General features: G+C 34.7%; 1 pseudogene; it reads left to right on the plus strand.

The window, feature by feature from the left end:
- The first annotated feature begins 1,416 nt into the window (after positions 1-1,416).
- LOC112307183 (keratin, type II cytoskeletal 8-like) overlaps positions 1,417-13,534 on the plus strand; it is a 34,984-nt pseudogene continuing 22,866 nt past the window's right edge.

The raw sequence follows: 13,534 nt of genomic DNA on the forward strand, positions 1-13,534 counted from the left end.
AATTTCTAACTGCCAAAGTCAAAATATACCATTCTGTACAGTAGTCACAAAAATATTTTCCTTAATGTTTTTACCATAATTTAAAAACTTTTGAACATTAATTCAAAACTGTTTTTTAATCTCTTTGCTTTCTTACAGATTCCCACTAGTCAGTCATTCAAAATCTACCTGAAGAGAGTATTATAAAAAACAGGAAAATTAAAAATACATTTTTTTCTTTTAGTTTTGCCATTTAACACATCCACGTTCTTCCAATGTGTCATCTTCAGATATGAGAAATCATCCTGTCCCATTTTTGCTTATTACTAACTACTTTCTGAAATTTTCAGACATTCATCATTGCTCTAATTGTGTTATAGTTAACCTGCTGGGTTTTACATATTAATATCTTTTAAACTTCTCCTTATCAGATTTTCCAGTCCCTTCATCATCCCCTTTGAAGTCAGACTCCCCTGATTATCTGATAATCGAAGGATTGAAGCTTCCCCACAGTTAATTCTGCCAGTAATGTATTTAGTAAAAAAAAAAAAAAAATTCTTTAATTAAAATAATCTTGCTGCCTTCCAAGTTTAACTTAAATAAGAACATATTTATTTCATTATTACTTTGGATCTTTATTCAACGTTAGTAGTTACCTTTTTCTATCTTTGTTTTTTTTTTTTAATTCATCAGTTTCTGACAAGATGTAAGCCTCTTGGTTGCTTCTTTTTTAATACCCTTTGTTAGTTGGTACATATATTATTTGTCTATGTTAATGTTCGTTGAATGAATGAGACTAGAGTCCAACCAGAATGTGGGCAGCATGGGATCATTTGTTGATGCTGTTGCTTTAAGCAATGACTTGAAGAGTGCACTTAGTTGTGAAATACAACTTATTTATTTAGTTTTAGTTTCTACCTGATCAGTAAACTTTACCAAATACATGACATAATGGGAAATTGTATATTATTTAGAATCAAATCTGGGTAAAGCTTAACTTTAACCCTTCACAAATTCATTACAAAATGTAACTTGCTGTTTCTTCCACTATATACTTGAAGTAAAAAACAAAAACAAAAAAAACTTAACAGTATCCATGGGGAATTTCTTTTTCTATTCTCAGTGACAGGAAAAACCACGGTACTTCTAACATTTTTACTTTAATAGAAATCAAATAATGTTCTCAAGAAAAATTCTCAAAATTTGACAACTGAGAAAAGTGGACATATAAAATTATATTTATGCTTATTGTTTTACTTTTTATTATAGCCAAATTTAGAAAAACAAAATAAGTGGTCAACAATGGAGAAATATATGAAATTATATGCAAACGGGTCAATAAAAATATGACAGACCGTAGATGGAGAGCAGGATGACAGGCAGCGGGTGGAGGGTGGGTAGGTGTTGCAGGGACTGAGCAAAGAGGAAAAAGGACTCATGGACATGGACAACAGTGTGATGATTGCTCAGGGGCATAAAGGCACTAAAAGGTAATGTAAAAAAATTCAATAAAGATTAAATTTTTTAAAAGGAAAAGATTTATCAAGTTACAAAAATGTGTGTCAATGTAACTAAATAAGGTAACTTATACAGAAGGATACAAACATTACACTAGAGGGGAAAAATAAGCTTTGGAAAGTCTATATGTTGAAGTGTTGAAATCGTTTTGTTCTGCAAAACTAAATCTAAAGGAGACTTTCATTTATAAAAGTTCCTTCATATAATCCTGGGGTGTCCAACTCATTTTCACGGGGGGCCACATCAGTCTGGTGGTTGCCTTCAAAGGCCGAATGTAAGTTTAGGACTGTATAAGTGTAACTACTCCTTCATAGGTAAGCGAGAGCTCGGTGCTTTTGCTGAGTAGAAACACGGTGCCAGGCCGGATAAAACAAGGTGGAGGGCCGGATTCGGCTTGTGGGCCTTGTTTTTGCCATCTGTGATATAATCAGAGTTTTATATTTGTTTACTATAAATTAATTTTATTCTATATGTATCATTGCCTGATGTATGTCATGCCTTTTTACATGTACATGTGGTGATGCAAAGATGGATTAGATGTGTCCTCCATTCTCATGGAGTTTGGAGATGAACGATTCTCTTACTATACATGAGTTACCAACAAATAAAATCTAATGAGTCAACCTGGAATGGAGTCAAGTGAGTTCTTTGTATATTTTGGAGATCAAACTTTATCCAAGGTATCATTGGCAAATGTGTTTGCCCATATAGTTGGTTCTCTTTTAATTTCAATGCTGTTTTGTTTAGCCGTGCAGAAGATTTTGAATTTGGTAAGGATTAAAAACAGACACTTCTCCAAGGAGGACATACAGAGGGCCCAGAGACATATGAAAAGATGCTCAGCATCACTAGCCTTCAGAGAGATGCAAGTCAAAACTACAATAAGATACCACTTCACACCAGTGAGAATGGCTATCATAAACAAATCAACAAACAAGGGTTGGAGAGGATGTGGAGAAAAGGGAACCCTAGTGCACTGTTGGTGGGAATGCAGACTGGTGCAGCCACTGTTGCAAACCGTATGGAATTTCCCCTGAAAACTAAAAAACAAACTGCCTTTTGACCCAGCAATTCCACTGCTGGGATTATACCCTAAGAATCCTGAAACACCAATTCAAAAGAACCTATGCACCCCAATGTTCAGAGCAGCACAATTTACAATAGCCAATAGCTTAAGTGCTAGAAGCAACCTAAGTGCCTATCAGTAAATGAATGGATCCAAAAACTATGGTACATTTACACAATGGAATACTATGCAGCAGAAAGAAAGAAGGAGCTCCTACCCTTTGCAACAGCATGGATAGAACTGGACATCATTATGCTAAGTGAAATAAGCCAGGTGGTGAGGGACAAATACCATATGATCTCACCTTTAACTGGAACCTAATCAACAGAACAAACAAGCAAGCAAAATATAACCAGAGACATTGAAATTAAGAAAAACCTGACAGTAACCAGAGGGGAGGTGGGAGGGGCTAATGGGGGGAAGGGGGAAGGATTTTCAGGATCAACTATAAAAGACACATGGACAAAACCAAGGGGGTGTGGAAGCAGGAGAGGGAGGTTGGTATGGCTGGAGTGTAAGGGAGTGGTAGGGCGTAAATGCAGACCACTGTACTTGAACAACAATAAAATAATTTAAAAAATAAAAAAAGTAAAAAATAAATGTAATGGGTCAAAATTAGACTGTTTATCACACTCTTCCACTTACAATTTCCTCACTGTCAATATTGCCCCCATATATTGTTCTTAGAGATTACAATACTTTTTTGATTGTTTCTCAGTATGAATCAATACATAGAACTTACTTATACTTCCTTTACAGTTTTTCATCTATATTCAGGCCAAATTTATTCTTGATTCTATCACCCAAACCTTTAATGTTATGATTTCAGTTTCATTATCTTTTCTAATCATGTTCAAATAGAGTTTGATAGTTGGTGACTTCTACTTCCCTTTGTTCAATATGTGCTGATATTTGTTAATGTCATGTATAAAAAGTCCTCAAGGACACACTTCCATTCATTTTACATCGATAAATATTTGTTGTCTGAATTTTCTAGTGACTGAATGAGGAGAGTGTTCTACAATTTGACTTATGCCTTCAGACTCTATCTACACCAGATTTGTTTCTTGCACTAGTGACACACATTATGAATGCATTAAACTCAATTGTTTTGCCTGCTCTACAGCCACAATTATGCTGTGTTTGAGGCTTTAGACACTCTAATTGTTTTTGGTCCCCAGTCTCATTACCTTCTTACCCTTCTCAACCTCTGAATATATGCACCATCTGTCAAGTCCTAACTACTTTCCAACAGAATCCAAAGCAGCATCCCAATATTCTCTTTCATCAGTCTCAGCAATTACATTTGTCAATTTGGGAAACTGCAATAATATTAAGTCATATGTAATTGTCATGAATTTAACAAGTAGATCAGGGAGTCAAGAGCTACTAGGTTGTCCCATCTTCCTGGTTGGTATTTTTCTATTGCAAAATTCAATTTACTCTGCTGTGTTTCCCACACATTTACAATGAAATCTTCTTAATAACCTGTTTTCCTTGCCATGCTTCTTAGCTCGCTTCAGATGCATGTTTAATGTGAGCCAAGGCATCAGCTGCTTTTCAGATAGCAAATCATTAGTCCCATTGTTTTATTTTCATCTCATGTTTTTAGCCAAGTACATATTTTACAAAGTTAATTTACATTATTAATGAGTTCAACATAATTCTGTGCAAATAATATGAATTTTCACTTCTCCAGCAAGTCCTCTTTTGATCCCCTCTTGCATCCTAAGGATGAGAGCAGAGAAGTTGAACCTCCCACCTTTTGCCTTCTGGGCACAACTTTCTTCTTCATTTGGCTGCTAACAAGATTCCCTAAAGATCTTCTTATTTTCCCTTGCTTCTCCTAGAAACCAAGGATATAATTCTTTCAAGCTTGGTGCTTTGTCAACTTTTAATAGCTTTAATAGCCTAATTATCAGCTTGGGTATAATTGTGAACCCTCCAGACTAAGCTTCTTTTGGAGGGTATGCACACGGTAATACTGCTTGAACATGCAGCAGTTTGTGTCTTAAACAAGGCACAGAAAATTCATCTGTGATGATAGCTATTGAACACTATATTGTTCCTTGTTTGGGGGGAAAGTATGTGTCTTATCACAGTGAGGTAAAGCTGATAGATCAAATCTTTCATCATGGATTAGCCTCTAATTTGAGAGTGTTTATCATTGTGAACCTACTTGAGCTTTGGCAATGGGTCCTCAATTTTCTCACAACATTCTGTGAATAGCCCATATGTGAAAAAATTGGTGTGAATGACCTTGTCCACACTTGAAAAAGGAGTGAAAATATTTGTTTAACTTCAAATATTTGTTTAACATGCAGATTTTAGCACTACATATTCAAATGGACAGTGATTAAATTTGTCCCTTTAATTTGTATTTAACTTTCATTAAATCTTATTTTCAAATTCTGTTAAACGGATTGCTATAAAAGTTCCTGCTTATCAAAAATTGTTGCTGATAGCATTATATCTCATGGTCACACAGCTACAGACTACAAAAAAGGTAACTTCTGATCAGAGATATGAAAATAAAGTTGTGATGCTCCCCAAAATATAACTGACTAGAATGAAGTTTTGGATATTATACCTATTGCAACAATTGATTTGGTCTGGATATTCTTGATTATGGGGGGATTTTCAGTTTGTATGCCATTATTTGTATAATTATACCATCTTATAGTACTGTATAATATTCAGTAAAACTAAATGTTAACAGAGGTGTTGTTTTCTAATTCTTCTTGTTTTTTTATTGTTGTCCAAGTACACTTGTCCCCATTTTCCTGCCACCACTACCCCCCCACCAACCCCTACCTCCCACCCTCAGTTCTTCCCCCCTTTGGCTTTGTCCATGGGCTCTTTATACATGTTCCTTGATGGCCCTATCCTTTCTTTCCCCATTATCTCCCATCCCCCTTCCCTGCGGTTACTGTCAGTTTGTTCTTTATTTCAATGTCTCTGGTTATATTCTGCTTGCTTGTTTATTTTGTTGATTATGTTACAGTTAAAGGTAAGATCATATGGTATTTGTCCCTCCTGGTTTATTTCACTTAGCATAATTCTCTCCAGTTCCATCCATGCTGTCACAAAGGGTAGGAGCTCCTTCTTTCTTTCTGCTGCATAGGATTCCGTTATGTAAATGTACCATAGTTTTCTGATCCATTCATTTACTGGTGGGCACTTAGTTTGCCCAAAGAGGTCCTAATTCTTCTTAAATGCATTTGACTAACCATTAGCCCAGAACATTTTTACACATATAGCATTCATTTAACAAATGCATTTTTCATAAATGTATGATTACAAGGAAAAAAACATGATTGGAGAAAAAAATACTTATTTTTACTAATATTCTAGTTCATAATGAATAGTAGAGGTTGATGGTAATGTGAAAATATTGGGTGGCTACAAAGTTTGTTTAGTTTTTTCCATAAAATAAAAAGACACATTTTTCATTTTCACCAATAACTTTATTGATTTGGATATTTTGTGCATGTCTGCTATCTCCCACGTGGTATAATGTTGATTGTTCTCAGTTAATGTCTTGATTTGATCACTATCAACTTCAGATGGTCTACCAGACCATGGAGCATCTCCAGTGAGAAATATCTAGCACGAAACTTTGCAAACCACTTTTGACATGTTCAATCAGTCACAACACCTTCTCCGTGCACTGCAAAAATCTTTTTTTTTGCATTCCACTTGCATTTTTACCTTTCTTTTCTGGAAATAATAAAGCATAATATGCCAAAAAATGTTGCATATATTCTTCCATCTTCAGTATTAAAATTTCTATACAAAAGTTCACCAATTTTGATGTTTTTTTTTTAACACACAGTGATATGACAGTTGTCACAATACAATCTAACAAAATTGTTTCAAATGAAGTTAAAGACCACTAAGTGCTAGTAGAGCCGTCATATGGGAAAAAACAAATGAACTTTTGTCCAACCCAATAAAACCCACTTCTTACATTTTATAATGGTTTATTTTCTTCAAAGTGTTTACAGCTATTAATCAATTCAATCCAATTTTATATCTTGAACTCTTGCACCTGCCAAGTACATAAAAGTAGAATCAGACAGGGGGCCATGCTGGAACCATGTATGTGTCTCCCTATTTGGTGGCATAAAATTCTATGTAACTTGGGTACCCCTGCAGCATGACCAGGACTTCCTTGGTGGTTATATTAGCTTGCTCTCGCTGCATGACAGATTACCACAAACTCAACAGTAAAACAAGATCCATTCTTTATCTCACTGATTCCATGGGTCTGAAGTCTGGGTTTGGCTTAGCTGGGTCATCTGCTCAGGGTCTCACAAAGCTGTAATGAAAATGTGGTCCTAACTGAAGTTTAGAGATCACAAATTTTGGAGGAATTCCTTGAGGATACAGAACTGAAGCCCTTGGCTCCTACACGATGTCTGTGGTGTTCTAACACGTGACTTTCCACACAGGTAGTCCACATTATAGCTGTTTGCTTCTTCAAGCCTGTGGGAAACCAACTCTGCTGCTTTGAGTCTCTTCCTTCAAAAATGGCCTGGGATCCTCTTTTAAAGGATTCCCTTCATTAGACTAGGCTGACCCAGGATAATCTCCCTTTTGATTTTGCTCAAAGTCAATACTTTAGATAATTTAATTGCATCTGCAATATCCCTTCACTTTTGCCCTGTTCTGTTGGTTACAAGTTAGTCACAGATTCTGTTTACATTCAAAGAAAGTAGATTATATAGGGGTGTGTATATCAGAGGATAGAAATCACAGGGACCTTAGAATTCTGTCTATTACAGTGGGATTAGAGCTTAGTTATTTCTCTACTCACCTTGACTTCTGATCATTTTTTACCCACTGCATTACAAAGCTACTAAATCACTGATTGCTTTTTTTAAGCAAGATGTCATGCGTCCTCTAAGGATACAAAGATGAAAACATCTCAATCTATGCTTTAAAGGGGATTAGTTTAGTGAAGAAGAGAGAGAAAGCAAATACCACACATCAAAATTTAATACAAATCAAACTGCTCCATTATTGAGGTTTAAAAATAAATATTGTAGAAATTACGAGGAGAGAGGTGATGTCGGACTGAACAATTGATGGATCACTTTATAAATTAGCCATAGCTATTGGCATGTAAGGAGTTGCTAACTTAAACTCCCATAACTAAACAGAACAGGAGACAAAGCATGGACTCTAAAGGTTCATATTTGACTAGTGAATGGGCAATATAAAGAGAAAGATCTTAGTTTATTTATCAGTAACGTAGAGTAAGAAGTGCCAGTGAGAACTGTCTATAAATGAAAAGGCACACATTAAGCAGCATTAAATTTGATTTCTTGGCATTTGTTTAAGGACTGAATCCCCAGTCCTTGTGAATGATAAACAAAGAGAATCCTTAGTGAGGTTGTGTTTCTATTCACACATATTATGTTCATTCCTACACATTTTGTGACTTTAATATTCTAAAAAAAGTCTTTCGTAATTATTTTTACGATACTGTGCCTTTAAATTATATTTTTAATTAATTCTAATCCTCTTCTAACTTTAAAAGACAGATCCTACTTTTCTATCCAGGCGAATGGATCAATAAAGACTCGAAGTGTGCACATTTCAAAAATGAACAACCATAGGAACTGAGATATGGAAACAAGAAGTAGGAGGAGGATTTTGAAGTAATCTATGAAAGTACTGTGATCTTTCCAATCAGGAGACATTTCCTACCTTATTCTGCAATATCTTGGAATTTCTTCAGGATATTTTTCATTTTAATAGGTATATATTTAGTTTTAAATAAATTAAATTAAAATGATAAAATTAAGTAAGAGGTAATTTGGAAAAAGGTAAATATCTCTGTAAGAAATAGAAATTGTGTATAAATTATTATCTAATATAAGCAGTTAGGCAAGTTAGAAAGTATTCTACTTTGTCATTTTTGGGGACTCCTTGACTCATAGAGCTCTTGCTATCTGAAAAATGAATGTCCATGCCTACTCTTCACTTTAGGTCATGATACAAGGGAAAAGACTGCATAAAGTGGGACCCTACCGCTGCTCTCTCAAGCATTTACGAGTTAAACATTTACTAAATATGGAACAGAACTCTTAGCACCCCTTGCTTTAATTTATTTTTTTCAATGTCATGCTGCTTGTAATTTTGAATAACTGCTTTTGCCTGCTGTGAGGAACAGTAACCACTGAACATTGTGTTTTTTCTCAAATCCTATTTGTTGTTATGGAAACAGCATTTCTATTAAGCTTCCTGCTGCACAAGGGTTGTAGAAAATGTTACTTAAAATGTTCACCAGCAAAGGAAAGGGGGAAAGATGAATTCAAACAATACCTGACTATTTCTGTTATAGGACATGAAGATGGTTGAAATACAAAATATAAACACTGATGACTGGCCCACCTTATTATACCAAATGAATGCATTGAATGGGAAAGAGACTATTGTGTTAGCATGCAAATTTTATTAAAAGTAGAATGCGCTATTAAATTTTACAGAGTTCAAAATGGTTTTGAGCTTATAACATTAGAAGTTTTTTGATTTGATGGTATCATGAGAGATGAAGCATGGAGTTCACCTCAGTGAGCTGGCTTAAATTGTCTGTTATTCTACAGAAAGTCTTTCCTCACAATATGAATATTCATTTAAGCAACACAATTGCATGTCATTCATCTATTTCAAAATGTGACAAAAGATCTGTCTTAATTTACTTATATAATTATACATTTGGTGATAATGCCTATAACTGTGCATCAGAAATGTATATACATTTATATTTATAGTACAATAGGCTTCATTGGCTACACTTCAGTATTTTTGGTGATGAATAATATTTAAACAGGAAAGATGAACATAATAAATCTCAATCCCTATCAAGCAAAACTTTTATCCTTCCATCTCCTGTTCCTGGGGACAAACAAATTCTAAGAATAAAACATGTTTACACAGTATAATTGAGTCTTAGTATCATCTCTAAGAGAGACAGAGACAGAGAGAACACAAAACTCTATGGGTTAAATCTGTATTAAATTTCTGTGTTTACATGAACAAAATGGAAGTCACCATTCCTTTGCCATTTATACTTTTTATAGCAGACAATGTGGCAAGTTCTTTACAGATATCATTAAGCCTCTTATAAGCCCTGTGAAATCGGTAAACTGGATATCCTTCCCATTTTACAGATGAAGAGGTAAGTGTCCACATACAAACAACTTTTTCATGGGCACAAGCTGGGCAGTCAAAGGGCTGAGATTTTATTTGAGGCCTTTGAGTCTCTAAGAATCTTCTAGCACATTTAAGGCAACATTTTTTCCAAGAGATACTCAATTATGTAAGTCTAACTTTTCAGACTAACTTTTTTGGGGGATGGAGTGATGGAGGGAAATGGACCATTTGGAAAATGGCTTCCATCATTATTGTGTTTGCCACGTATATGTATGAAAAGAGAAGAACTAGCCTGATTCGTTCATTGACTTGTCACAAAGAAGAAATTTTGAAATATTGAACAGAATGAAATGATGCTTTGATTCTCCCTTTTTTATTTAAATAACTACTTTTATTCTAAGTTTGTATGCAAGTATTTGCATACATGTGTGTATAGATGTGTGTATGTGTGTGAATAAGATTTTTTAGGGGGTGACTAGAATCAGAAACAAAAAAAAAGCAGAAAAAGAAAAACAGAAAATCTTGCCTTTATCCTTTCAAATACTATAGAAAATTTGTGCATGTGTGTGTATTCCCGATTAAATAGCAGATATCAGGTAGTATTATGAGCCTTGTCATACAGCCTTGGAGATAACTAGTAAAATTGTGATGTAACGTCTAGTTATTTACTCTTCAAAATGTTTTATGAGCCATTTCTTATCAGATATTTAAAACCAAAATTATCATATATAAGATTGCATAGTATTTTAAACTAGAGCATTTTTAATTATTTTATTCTTAGAATTAGTTGTTAAATTATTATTAGTAAGCCTACTGAATATATTTGGACAAAAAGTCAACTTGTTTGCAGTGATAATGTTGGCTTTGGTCTCACAGAAATTATGGTCATCTCTTCATATAAAAGAAAAAACACAAATTCCTTAGAAATAGTTCCCAAAACTGTGTGTTTTAAGACCAATGAAAAGTGATTCTCAATAACACAGAAAACAAAAGCTCCCTCCTGAGTAAAAATGCTGAAACTATACTCAGCATAAAATCTGTCTGATTTCTTACACACCCAAAACAGTTGCAGAAGGAGCAGAGCAAATCTTTACTAAATGGGAGGAGTATAAAAATGAGGAAGGAAAACTGGAACTCTTTCGTGTTTTTACTGTTCACTCTTGCATCTAAAATCGTTATAGAATTTACATTTAGAAAGCCAGTTACAGTGTGATCTATTTTTATTTAAGCAGCAACAACAATAGGAGGTGAAGTTACAGCTTAGTTAGGTATGCCATCTGCCTTTCTCTGCCCCTTTCCAGTTCCTCTTGGAGGCAGGCTACTTATCCAGCTCTTGAGAATTCTGTGGGTGGCCACCTGCAGCACTCCATTCCAGGCAAGAAAAAATTGCCTAATCCAAAGTCACGTGCCTTTCCTAAGGCAGTCTGAGATTAGTAAGTAGTCAGTTCAAACATATGAAGGCACAGTCCACTAGCTGCAATGTAAGACAACCTTGATGACCATCCCAGCTTCAGAGAACTCTGTAGAATTAGTTAATGTCATGGTTTAAAATGCATCATAATCCAACATCTCCTGTGTAATCTATTTCCCCAGACATTGGACCTACATCAAGACCTAGCATCTTTAACCCCATAATATATGCTAATTATTTTTCTAAGTATTTTATGTGCATTAATTCATATATATTCTCCCCACAATTTGAATCTGATTTTTGAGATGAGAAAATTAAAGCACAGAGGAGTTAAGTAACTGTCCTGAGGTCATTCAGTTACAAATACGTGGTTTGGGTACACAAAAGTCAAGTTTCAGAATGTATGCTCTTAAACACCAGGATATACTACATACTAGCCTGTGAAGTTTATTACACTCCATATATTTAAATTTAATTTGCATTCAATAAATAGTGCTGAATTATAAGTGGTGAAATATGACCATACGGCAAATACATTTTATTCAACAAAATAAATTAAGTACATAATGAAAAGTATTTAATATTATATCTTTAAAAATGAATTATCTTATTGTAAGTTCACATTTAAACAAATGAAAATGTCTTAATATTATCATGTACCTGTATAGCTAGCAACACTGGATAGAGGTGAGGGATCAATGTCTCCTTGAGGAAAGCGTCATAGAAGACAATAGAATGGAGTGAGTGCCTTTGAAGGATTAGAATACAGGGAACAGAGGCAGGAGACACTTTCGATGGAGGAAACAGTGTGGGCAAGCACAATTCAAGTTTTAGGTATTTAGATCTCACACATGCTACATTTCAACATTGATACATATAGGAGGATAAACACACGCATGCATGCATACGAGGAAAGTCACGTAGAGCCAACTGGAGTACAAACACATTAAGTGGCACATTGTCCCGTACAGGGAGCAGCACGAGGGGCCAAATGTGCTGGAGCACGTGGTGGCAAAGATGAAGCTCCTGCACAAGGAAGAGCCTGGGTGTAGCTGGGCCACAGGTTTCTCTTCTGGTTTCGAGAGTGAGTAACGGAGATAGCAAATGTAAGAGGGAAAACACATGTCCTTAAGTCTTCTTTCTGGTTTAATTTATTTAATATTTTGAACACTTGGTAATAGCCTTAGAATATTCTATTTTTCTATCATACAAATGATATCCGATATATGATCCACTTATATAATTTCATCAGTATATGTCTACTAATTTATAAGTTTCAATGTGAGACAGTTTTATACAAGAAGACATGTCTTTTTTCTCCTAAATAATAATTTTTGAACCAAATTTCAAAATGAGTAACCATCTGTATAAGTCAGAAAAACATGTCTTACTATTTTCCCCAGAGCAATACTTTTTTATGATATTTAACATAGGATAAATAAGGATAGAAAATCTGTATCAAAATAATATTTCCTGGTCTCCAATACACTAATATTCATGAAGAATTAGAATGCAACGTTTCTCACACTAATTTGAACACAGGGATTTTAATTATTGGACTTTTTGTGGATTGGTATTCTGTGGAATGCAATTTGGGATACCTACTTTCAATTCATATTTGATTACTTGCTATGCTGTTTTAAAAATAAAATGAATAAAAGAATAAAAAATAAAATGAATTTTTTTGTTTGGTTGGGTATACAAAATTCTGCTTTGTTCATCATTTGACCTGGCTGGATGCATACACTCCCACAACTCACCACACACACACAAAATGGGTTGGGATTTAGCTAGGAATTAGCAATTTCTTTCATTTTTATTCATTGGTACATAGCTTTTACTGGTTCTAGTCTTGGTTTGTACTAAGTTGCAATTGTTGTCACATAAGATTTTACACAAAGAAAACCAAATAGCATTCCCTTCCCTACTGCTGTTGAAATAATCAAGATTTAATAGCTTCTGGATGTAAATCAAAACCCACAAACAGATAAAATGCAGTCTTCTCATTCTTCACCCAAACTACTCATACAGTTTTCTAAAGATTGCAATCCCCAGTTCCTGAAACCATATTACAAATGCCCTGTTCTTGGCATTACCTCACTAATATCTGTTGAATCAACATAGGGAGGGGGGCTAAGACTCTTGTTTTTAAAATTGTATTTTAATCATCTGTCCGAAGAAGCGTTATTCCATTGAAGTTTGAGAATAGGGACTCGAACCAAACCTAAGTATTTTGGGAGGACTAAAACACAGTAAAACTAGGTTGGGGTATGGATGGGATGACACAGGAAAAATAGTTGTTTCTCTTGGACTTATTTCCAAATCAGTGTTATTTTTAGACAATAAGAGAGCCAGAGAAAATATGTAGTGAGAAGGCTATGTATGAGAATATGTAG

Source organism: Desmodus rotundus, chromosome 1 (assembly GCF_022682495.2).
Source record: "Desmodus rotundus isolate HL8 chromosome 1, HLdesRot8A.1, whole genome shotgun sequence".
Taxonomy (NCBI): domain Eukaryota; kingdom Metazoa; phylum Chordata; class Mammalia; order Chiroptera; family Phyllostomidae; genus Desmodus; species Desmodus rotundus.